Below are 10294 nucleotides of genomic sequence, written 5' to 3'. Positions count from 1 at the left end.
GAAATCTCGTGTGATGAGGTGAGATTTCTCTCTTTGTATTTTTTAAGGACAATCCATTAAAACCTATAGAATTTTAAAATCCACATACTTTTGGATACTTAATGATTTTTTAAGACTTTTTAAAATCCATATTGAATACATCTAGATTTTTAAAGACTTTCAAAAGTCTGGATTGAATACCTCCAAACTTTTAAAATCCTAAAAAATTCTACAGACTCTACAACCAATACACCCCCTTAAATTGATATCAAAACAAGCACAGACTTGAACTTATGACCTTGTCCTAATAAGGTAAAATCTTATTTTTACGCCATTATATATATGTCACATTTCCTGTCAACCATAATGGTACGCATTTCTTCAAATTCTCGCACTGAAAATAAACTTTCATGGTGTTTATGAGTTAAAATATGAATATTTTTTGGTCTAAGCACCACGTACAAGGTCTTGGAAGAAATAAGCACACCAAAATCACATCTTATCCATTATTTGAGGAGGCCTATGTATAAAAATATGTAGAAGGAATTAGCACCTCTAACAATCTTTGTATGTCTATTAGCATTGGTCGTCATGTTGTTGGGAATCATTTAATTGTGTTTTCTGTGTAATTTAAATGTGGCAAAAATTAGGAAGAAATATTCAAATAAAATGTGCGGAAACTAATGGATTTCAGCCCAACCCAATACCGCAAACAAGCCCAAGCCCAAGTCCAGGTAGAGTGCCCATTTGTATGTTCAGATTTTAATAATTAGAGATCTGAATGCGACAGATGTCAGGTAAGAGTTGTACACGACTCACAACCACAATTCATGTCTTAGCTACACTCTGCGTAGAACGCTTCACCCTTAAGATTTGAACACGTAGATCTCCCTTGCAAACCATCCACCCGCTTTATTAATTGACCAGACCGGGCGGCTACTTTTTATCAAAACCATCGGTTCTTTGTAAGGTTGTTTCACTTTTTCCAAAATTCTGCTCCCATAGCTGTATTTTAAAAAAAATCGTGCCAGGCTTCGCTTCATGATGATTAATATTTGGGAGAGTCCATCTTCCTCCATGTAATGTAATACATGAGGACCGTTGTGATGCTGCCATGTACAAAGTTATTTTGAATGTATTTTTATTTTTATTTTAATGCTCTAAATTTATTTACCACAGTCAACTTAACAACTATGGTAGGACACGGTTTTCAAGAATTGCCTTCTTTCCATTTTATTGCTTTTTTTTCAGATTTTACTAATAATTTAATTTGTAATTTTTAAATTTACTTTGACAATATATTTTGAAATTATATATTTATACCATTTTGAGTTTCTGTTAGAAACAATTTTTATTTATTAGGAAATGTTGTAATTTTTTAAACTATGCATAATTAAGCACATGTAAAATGATTGTCACTCAATTTTTTTGGAGGACTTTTTTCGTGTGGGTGGGTCAGTTAAAAATTACTACTAATTAAATTTTTTAATATTTTTAGGGGGGAAGTGATTTTTTTTATGTCATATTAATACTTTATTATGGATCTATTCCTCAAACATACATATATAATGAGTTTGTGTTCCTAAACTCTTTGCAAAAAAAATCACCGAAAATACTCATTATTGAGATAAAATACTAATAATAATAGTGAAAAATATTTTTGGATAATTTATTAATAAAAAATATAAGTGAAGAATATTAATGGTATGATATATTAAGATAATATATCAATTGAAAATATTGACGAAAAATATTTTTGCATAATATATTAATAAAAAATATTAGTGGAAAATATTAATGGTAGAAAATATTAAGACAATATATTAATACAAAATATTTTTTCAAATAATATTTTAATAAAAAATAGTGAAAAAAATTAATGGTATTATATATTAAGAAAACGTATTAATAAAGAATGATAGTGCATGGAAAATATTTTCAGATAATATCCTAATAAAAAAATGGTGAAAAATAATAATGGTATCACTAATAGTGTTGATCGTTCTTATGTTAAATTATGATTTTCATATTATAATTCTAAACTCTAAACTTATAAGTATAAGTTTTAAACTTATATTTGAGATGTAAGTAAAAGCTTCACTTGTTATTTCATGAATATCAAATTATAAGTATAAATTGAAAACTTATATTCATAATGTTAGTAAATGATTCACTTGTTATTTCAAAAATATCAAATTATAAATATAAGTTTTAAATTGGGGATTCTCAAATTCAAGTATGATTAGTTGAAATTCAATTGGGGATTCTCAAATTCGAGTATGATTAGTTGAAATTCAATCGGGGATTCTCAAATTCGAGTATGATTAGAAGAATTTCAATTGGGGATTCTCAAATTCAAGTGTGATTAGTTGAAATTCAATTGCAGATTCTCCAATTCAAGTGTGATTAGTTGAAATTCAATTGGAGATTCTCAAATTCTAGTATGATTAGTTGAAATTCAATTGGGGATTCTCAAATTCAAGTATGATTAGTTGAAATTCAATTGCAGATTCTCAAATTCAAGTTTGATTAGTTGAAATTCAATTGGGGATTCTCAAATTCAAGTATGATTAGTGAAAATTCAATTGAGGATTCTCAAATTCAAGTATGGTTAGTGGAAATTCAATTGGGGATTCTCAAATTCGAGTATGATTAGTAGAATTTCAATTAGGGATTCTCAAATTCCAGTGTGATTAGTTGAAATTCAATTGCAGATTCTCAAATTCAAGTATGATTAGTTGAAATTCAATTGATGATTCTTATATTCAAGTATGATTAGTTGAAATTCAATTGGGGATTCTCCAAATTCAAGTATGGTTAGTGGAAATTCAATTAGAGATTATCAAATTCAAGTATGATTAGAAGAATTTCAATTGGGGATTCTCAAATTCAAGTATGATTAGTGAAAATTCAATTGGAGATTCTCAAATTCAAGTATGATTAGTTGAAATTCAATTGAGGATTCTCACATTCAAGTATGATTAGTGGAAATTCAATTGGAGATTCTCAAAATCAAGTATAATTAGTGGAAATTCAATTGGGGATTCTCAAATTCGAGAATGATTAGTGAAAATTTAATTGTGAATTCTAAAATTCAAGTATGATTAGTGGAAATTCAATTGGGGATTCTCAAAATTCAAGTATGATTAGTTGAAATTCAATTGGGGTTTCTCAAATTCGAATATGATTAGTAGAATTTCAATTAGAGATTCTCAAATTCCAGTGTGATTAGTTGAAATTCAATTGCAGATTCTGAAATTCAAGTATGATTAGTGAAAATTCAATTGGGATTCTCAAATTCACGTATGATTAGTTGGAATTCAATTGGGGATTCTCAAATTCATGTACGATTAGTTAAAATTCAATTGATGATTCTCAAATTCAAGTATGGTTAGTTGAAATTCAATTGAAAATTATCAAATTCAAGAATGATTAGTGGAAATTCAATTGGGGATTCTCTAATTCAAGTATGATTAGTGAAAATTCAATTGAGGATTCTCAAATTCAAGTATGATTAATTGAAATTCAATTGGGGATTCTCAAATTCAAGTAGAATCAGTGGAAGTTCAATTGGGGATTCTCAAATTGAAGAATGATTAGTGGAAATTCAATTGGGGATTCCCAAATTCAAGTGTGATTATAAGAATTTCAATTGGGGATTCTCAAATTCAAGTTTGACTAGTGGAAATTCAATTGGGGATTCTCAAATTTAAGTGTGATTAGTGAAAATTCAATTGGGGATTCTCAAATTCAAGTATGATTAGTTAAAATTCAATTGAGGATTCTCAAATTCGAGAATGATTAGTGAAACTTTAATTGAGAATTCTAAAATTCAAGTATGATTAGTGGAAAGTCAATTGAGGAATCTCAAATTCAAGTATGATTAGTTGAAATTCAATTGAAAATTATCAAATTCAAGTTTGATTAGTGGAAATTCAATTGGGGATTCTCTAATTCAAATATGATTAGTGAAAATTCAATTGAGGATTCTCAAATTCGAGAATGATTAATGAAAATTTAATTGGGAATTCTCAAATTCAAGTATGGTTAGTCGAAATTCAATTGGGGATTCTCAAATTCGAGTATGATTGGTAGAATTTCAATTAGGGATTCTCAAATTCCAGTGTGATTAGTTGAAATTCAATTGCAGATTCTCAAATTCAAGTATGATTAGTTGAAATTCAATTGAGGATTCTCATATTCAAGTATGATTAGTTGAAATTCAATTGGGGATTCTCCAAATTCAAGTATGGTTAGTGAAAATTCAATTGGGGATTCTCAAATTCAAGTATGATTAGAAGAATTTCAATTGGGGATTCTCAAATTCAAGTATGATTAGTGGAAATTCAATTGGAGATTCTCAAATTCAAGTATGATTAGTTGAAATTCAATTGAGGATTCTCAAATTCAAGTATGATTAGTGGAAATTCAATTGGGAATCTCAAAATCAATTATAATTAGTGGAAATTCAATTGGGGATTCTCAAATTCGAGAATGATTAGTGAAAAATTAATTGGGAATTCTAAAATTCAAGTATGATTAGTGGAAATTCAATTGGGGATTCTCAAATTCAAGTATGGTTAGTTGAAATTCAATTGGGGATTCTCAAATTCAAGTATGATTAGAAGAATTTCAATTGGGGATTCTCAAATTCAAGTGTGATTAGTTGAAATTCAGTTGGGGATTCTCAAATTGATTTAACATAAGAACGATCACCATTATTAGTGAATCATGAACTAATTGATTTAATTCATCTTAATTCTAAGTTATATAATATGAGAATCATACTTTAATGTAATAATGATCATCACTAATAGGAAGAGTCATTTTTATGTTAAAGTATGATTCTCGTATTATAATTCTAAGTTATAAACTTAGAATTGAGATGATCTAGTTCAATTAGTTAATGATTCACTAATGGCGATGATCATTCGTAATATAAAGTTATTTTTAATAAAAAAGATTAAAGGTTGGTGTTCTTAGTTACACAGTTGACTCCACGGTCAGGTGATATCTACACAGTTAATTACACGGTTATGTCATTCTACTATGTAGTAATGTGTAAGATATTGTGTCTCTCATCGTGTATGTCTCGTATAGCTATTTGCTTCATCTGGACAATTGACGTGCATGAATACCCTAAGATTAGTGTATAAAATATGATTCTCTTAATTGGGGGTTTCAAAATCAAAGTAAGTAAAGTGAAAAATCAATTGAGATTTTAAAATTAAAATAAGATTAGTGGGAATGCAAGTGAGATTTTGAAACTTATGTAAGATTAGTGCAAATTCAATTAGGGTTTATGAAATCGAAGTTCGATTATTGAAAAATCAATTGAAGATTACTAAAATATAGTAAAATTAGTTGGAAATAAATTGGGGATTTTGAAATCAGGTAAAATTAGTGGGATAATCGAAGTACTATTAGTGCAAATATATATAATTGCGTGTGCAATCGTGTATGGTACTATGTAGTTAACTGTGTAAGTTATTGTGTCCCATATCGTTAGGGCTGTCAAACCTAGCGGGCCGGGCTGGCCCGGCCCAACCCGACGGGCCTAGGCAATTTTTTGGGTCGGGTTGGGCCGGCCCAAAATTTTAGCGGGCCGCTAATATTGAAGCCCGGCCCAGCCCATCACGGGCCTCCGGGCGGGCCGAGCCAAAATGGGCCAAATTCTTATAAGTAAAATTTTAACTTATTATATTTTCAATAATCGCGTATTCACGTTTCCATCTTGAATATTGATAAATGATAAGCAAGTTTAAAAAGCATTCATAATTAAAACAAAATGCTTTTGAAAAGCAAAAGGTGAATCATCATTCATCACCTATTCACGTTTAAATCAGTAAGTTTTGCTTTTCTTATTCATCTTTATTCTTTAGGTTGATAACTAAATTAGAAATTACTCCCTCCGTCCCATGAAGCATGACACACTTCTTTTCGGCACGAGAATTAAGAAATTGGTATCTTATGTGTTAAGTGTGGTAGGTGAAAAAGTGAAAATGTGAATAAAGGGTAAATTTTTTGTCATTTTAAGAAACGTGTCATGCTTCGTGGAACAGACCAAAAAGGAAACTGTGTCATGCTTTGTGGGACGGATGGAGTATTTTAATATTAAGTACTATAATATTAAATGACTAAGTGAGGATTTAAATCCTAATTTCAATTTGCAATCAGACGACTTGGACAAACTTTTTTTAGACTTGGACTCTTGGAGGAATAATGATTAATGAATTTAAAACAGCCTATAACTGACGGGCCAATTTAGGCCCGAAAGCCCGCCCGAAAGCCCAACGGGCTTTCTGGCCCACGGGCCGCGTGGATCGGGCCTGGGAGGCCCGTCTTTTTTTGGGCCTTGGAAATCCTAGCCCAGCCCGCCCAAACCTACGGGCAGGCCGGGCGGGCCCAGCGGGCCGGGCCAATTTCGGCCCATTTTGACAGCTCTACCTATCGTGTATGTCTCGTATAGTTCTTAAGTGGACTCATCACTAGTCAACATCAATTTTGAGATTCTTAAGTAGATTCATCACTAATCAAGTTCAATTTTGAGAATCTAAAGTGGAATCATCACTAACCAACATCAACTTTGACATTCTTAAGTAGATTCATCACTAATTAAGTTCAATTTTGAGAATCTTAAGTAGATTCATCAATAATTGTCACACCTCAATTCTTGAATGAATAAATATAATCGAGGTGCAACTAATTCATAGAAATAAACAAGGAACAACCTTGTAAAAACCCGAAATAGGATAGAAAGTCGGGCTATGCCCCTTTGGATCACAAGTTTTGTTTCATGCTTCTGACAACCGACATTCATTGGCATAAATTTAGTAGTGAAGAGTCTAAGCTCGGTCAGGTATATCATTTGAAATTTAACATGAAGATCTTAAGTTGGAAAAACAAAAGATTGATATGAGTAATTGCTACAGCGGAAGTCTAACATAGGAATTTATCGCTAGCCTCAGCTCCGTCCCGTCAGCACCGGCCAGCCAACCTGAAAACATTTTAAAGTATTTTTGGGCTAAGTACTAATGTACTTAGTGGGCATGCATTTTCTGAAACATTTTATATTTTAATAAAGACAGTTTATCCAATCATACTTGACATGACTTAGAAGGTTTTAAATTGAAAGAACTTCTAAGCATGTTAAAACATTTTTCATTTGTGCGCACATGTCACACTCCCTTTCTGTTACTCGCTGTGATCCCGGACCTCTAGCCACCGACGGATCTCTGTCTCCCGCTGACACTTGCCCTGAGGACGTAACTCAGACAAGTTGAATTGACCTCGGGACGCTACCCAGGCAGGCCTGATATTTCTCATGCTCCGGAACACATCCAGCCGAGCACCCTTATAACGCCTCTGGTTAGAGCCCGATGGAGATCAACCCACCGAGTCAACTAACAAGTGTACACAATTCTCAAACAACGTATTAGGTCATAAGAGAACCTCAATTGATTAACTGCGCGAGCCTTAAACAGAGCAGAGTGCACATAAACATTTTATTGGATAAACAGTTTTCATTACATTAAATAAATAATTTGCATTTTATTGAAACATTTAGAGCTTAATAACTCAATCATACTTTGTACATTTGGAAAGTAAGCCCACCTGGTTAGGCAAAGCCTGAAGATCATAATCACATATAAACTTGTCTTGGGAAAGCAGCGCTAATCCCCCTGGTCACAAAGCCTACAATAAATTCTATTCTTAATAGGTCTCATGAAACTAATCTTAAGTCATGGTGTAGTGTTTTATATTCTATGATTCACTTAGCCGGGTTTTCAAAATTTAATAAATAAATAATTGAAAACTAAATTCTTGAGTTAAGGACGCCAACAATATCCTTACTCGATTTTCTTAAATAATTGGAATTATAAATAAAACCAATTAAATCATAAATACTTTTATTGCAAAATATAATGCAATTTCATGTCATGCTTAGCATATAATAAGTAATTTACTTAAAATATGCACATAATAATAATTTAATATTATTATGAAAATTATCCTTTAAATAAATTAATCAAACTAATAATAGTTCAATTAATTAAAAATAAGAAAGCCCAATTTAATAAAACAATAATAGGGCCCATCTTTTAAATGAATGAATTAAGGCCCAGCACAATTATTAAAACTAAGGGCCCAACTGATTTAATAAACAAAACTCGGCCCAATTAAAGAGCCCAACTGAAAATTAAAACAATGCAAAAATCGGCCCAACCCAAAGAAAAGCAAAGCCCAACCTTTAAAATTTTCGGCCCATATTCTCAAGCCCAACCCTACACTCCACCCTTCTTCTCCTTCCTCATTCACGCGCACACACACATATCAGTTCTTTTTCTCTCTCAATATTCGACTGCAAGTCCCTCTCTCTCTCACGGTTCCTCACCAAATCCGCCACACACACCACGATGATCTCTTTCTCACGAGCTGCGCCGCCACGGAATTCGCCGGAGGAGCAGCGGCGATAGGCCGCGCCACCCTCGGCTCTCCCTTCACCCCATTTTTCTCGCGTGGTCAGACACGCAACACACACAAGCACAAACGGCGGTGCACACAGGCCCCGGCCGCCATCTCCCTCCGGCGAACCGACAGCGGTAAGCCGCCGTGCCGTTTCAGAACCCAGACCCCAAAGTCCAGATCGAAAATTCACCCCTCCCCTCTTCTCCTTCGGCTACCGCGACCAGCCACCAGGTGCCGCCGATTCCCAGCCCTCAAGCTCTCTCACCGTGGCCGGGCGACAGCAGCTCCACTGCCGTGCCGTGGCCTCCCTCGGAACTCTCTCTCTCGGCTCACTAGACTGCCCGACCCGACGCCTCACATCTCTGTCTCCGGCAGACAACAACAACGCCGCCCCTGTTCTAGGTCCGGCAGCCGCGGTCAGTGGCTCCACGCCACCACCATCAGTTTTCCCGACTCAACGTAGCAAGTTCAGAAATAAAGAATAAAAATTCAAGCTTTGGGGTTCTACTTCTCTTCTCAAACATGCTTCATGTATGTATATATGTACACAGATTGTATGCAGATTTAACATAAAGGGAAAATCATGCTTCAAGACTCATCTTTTATTGAAACATTGAAGCTTATGCAGTTCAAACTTGTATTTGTTGGTTTTCTAGTGTGATTTATAAAGCTAAAGTAAAACATAATTTAAGTTGGTAAACCTTGAATGAGAGGGCTGATCGTTTGCTGTTGAATTGTTGAAGGAGATGAGCTTGGAATATATTTTGTATAGGCTTATGAATCTGAGTTTTTTTTTCTTGCGAAGTGATATGTGGTGAGTGATCAAATAATTTGTGCCTAATGGAAAAGGCAGAAACTTGGTTGATGTATAGTTGTATTGCAGATGAGGAGTCTGACTGTAAAGGCATGGCTTGATTGCCTGTAAAGGAGTAGGTGTAGTGGGTGTATTGCAGTAGGGAAGTTGGTGATGTGCTGCAGTAGAGGAGTTAGTGGTGGGAGTAGGTGTAGGAATAAAAATAAAATAAGATAAAATAAAATAAAAAGTCTTCCAGGTTGTACTATGAAAACTGTAATAATCGTTCAGGGTTTGCTTAAATAAAAGCTCGTGAAAATACTTGAATGCTAAATTAAATAAATATGCAATGCATATAAATTTAATAACTAAATTTACAAATGTTTTTTTTTTTTTGTAAATTATTTTTGTTGGAATTAAAATAAATTCTTTTTCTCAATCCGGCGTGAATCATCTTAAATCTAAGTTTAAAATTATTCTAAACTTAGCTCGAGGAAATGGGGTATTACAATAATCAAGTTTAATTTCTAAAATTTAAAGTGGAATCTAGGGGCGAGCATTCGGTTATTCGGTCATTGAACCAAACCGAATAAGAAAAATCAAATTAAAACCGAATTATATAATTAATATCCAAATCTGAACCAAACATGCCTAACCCCAAGCGGTTAAAATATTAATCATTTTAATTTTTAAATACTATATATAAATTATTAAAATATTAAATTAATTATTATTGCGGTTCGATTTTCGGTTAACCAAATATTTTTTCTTAAAAACTATAACCGAACCGAAAAATCAAAAATTTCAAAATTTAAAACCAAAATCGAACCGAAAATCAAATTAACCGAACCAAATTAGTATTTCGGTTAGGTTCGATTTGACTTTTTGAATGTAATCGGATTTTGCCCACTCCTAGTGGAATCATCACTATTCAACATCTATTAGTGATGATTCTCGAGTAGAATCATCAATTTTGAGATTCTAAAGTGGAATCATCATTAATCAAGTTCAATTAGAGAGGATTCTTAAGTTGAATAATCACTAGTCAAGTGT

General features: G+C 33.1%; 1 long non-coding RNA gene across 1 annotated transcript; it reads right to left on the bottom strand.

Moving 5' to 3' along the window:
• Positions 1–6689: 6689 nt before the first annotated feature.
• LOC131007246 (uncharacterized) lies at positions 6690–8118 on the bottom strand. Its single transcript, XR_009095999.1, has 2 exons — positions 7155–8118; positions 6690–6976 (listed from the first exon to the last, which is right to left on the bottom strand). It is a non-coding gene; the product is annotated as an uncharacterized LOC131007246 (long non-coding RNA).
• Between the last annotated feature and the right edge of the window lie 2176 nt (positions 8119–10294).

This window comes from Salvia miltiorrhiza, chromosome 1 (assembly GCF_028751815.1).
Source record: "Salvia miltiorrhiza cultivar Shanhuang (shh) chromosome 1, IMPLAD_Smil_shh, whole genome shotgun sequence".
NCBI lineage: Eukaryota > Viridiplantae > Streptophyta > Magnoliopsida > Lamiales > Lamiaceae > Salvia > Salvia miltiorrhiza.
The sequence above is the reverse complement of the archived record's forward strand: the minus strand, read 5'-3'. Positions and strand labels throughout refer to the sequence as shown.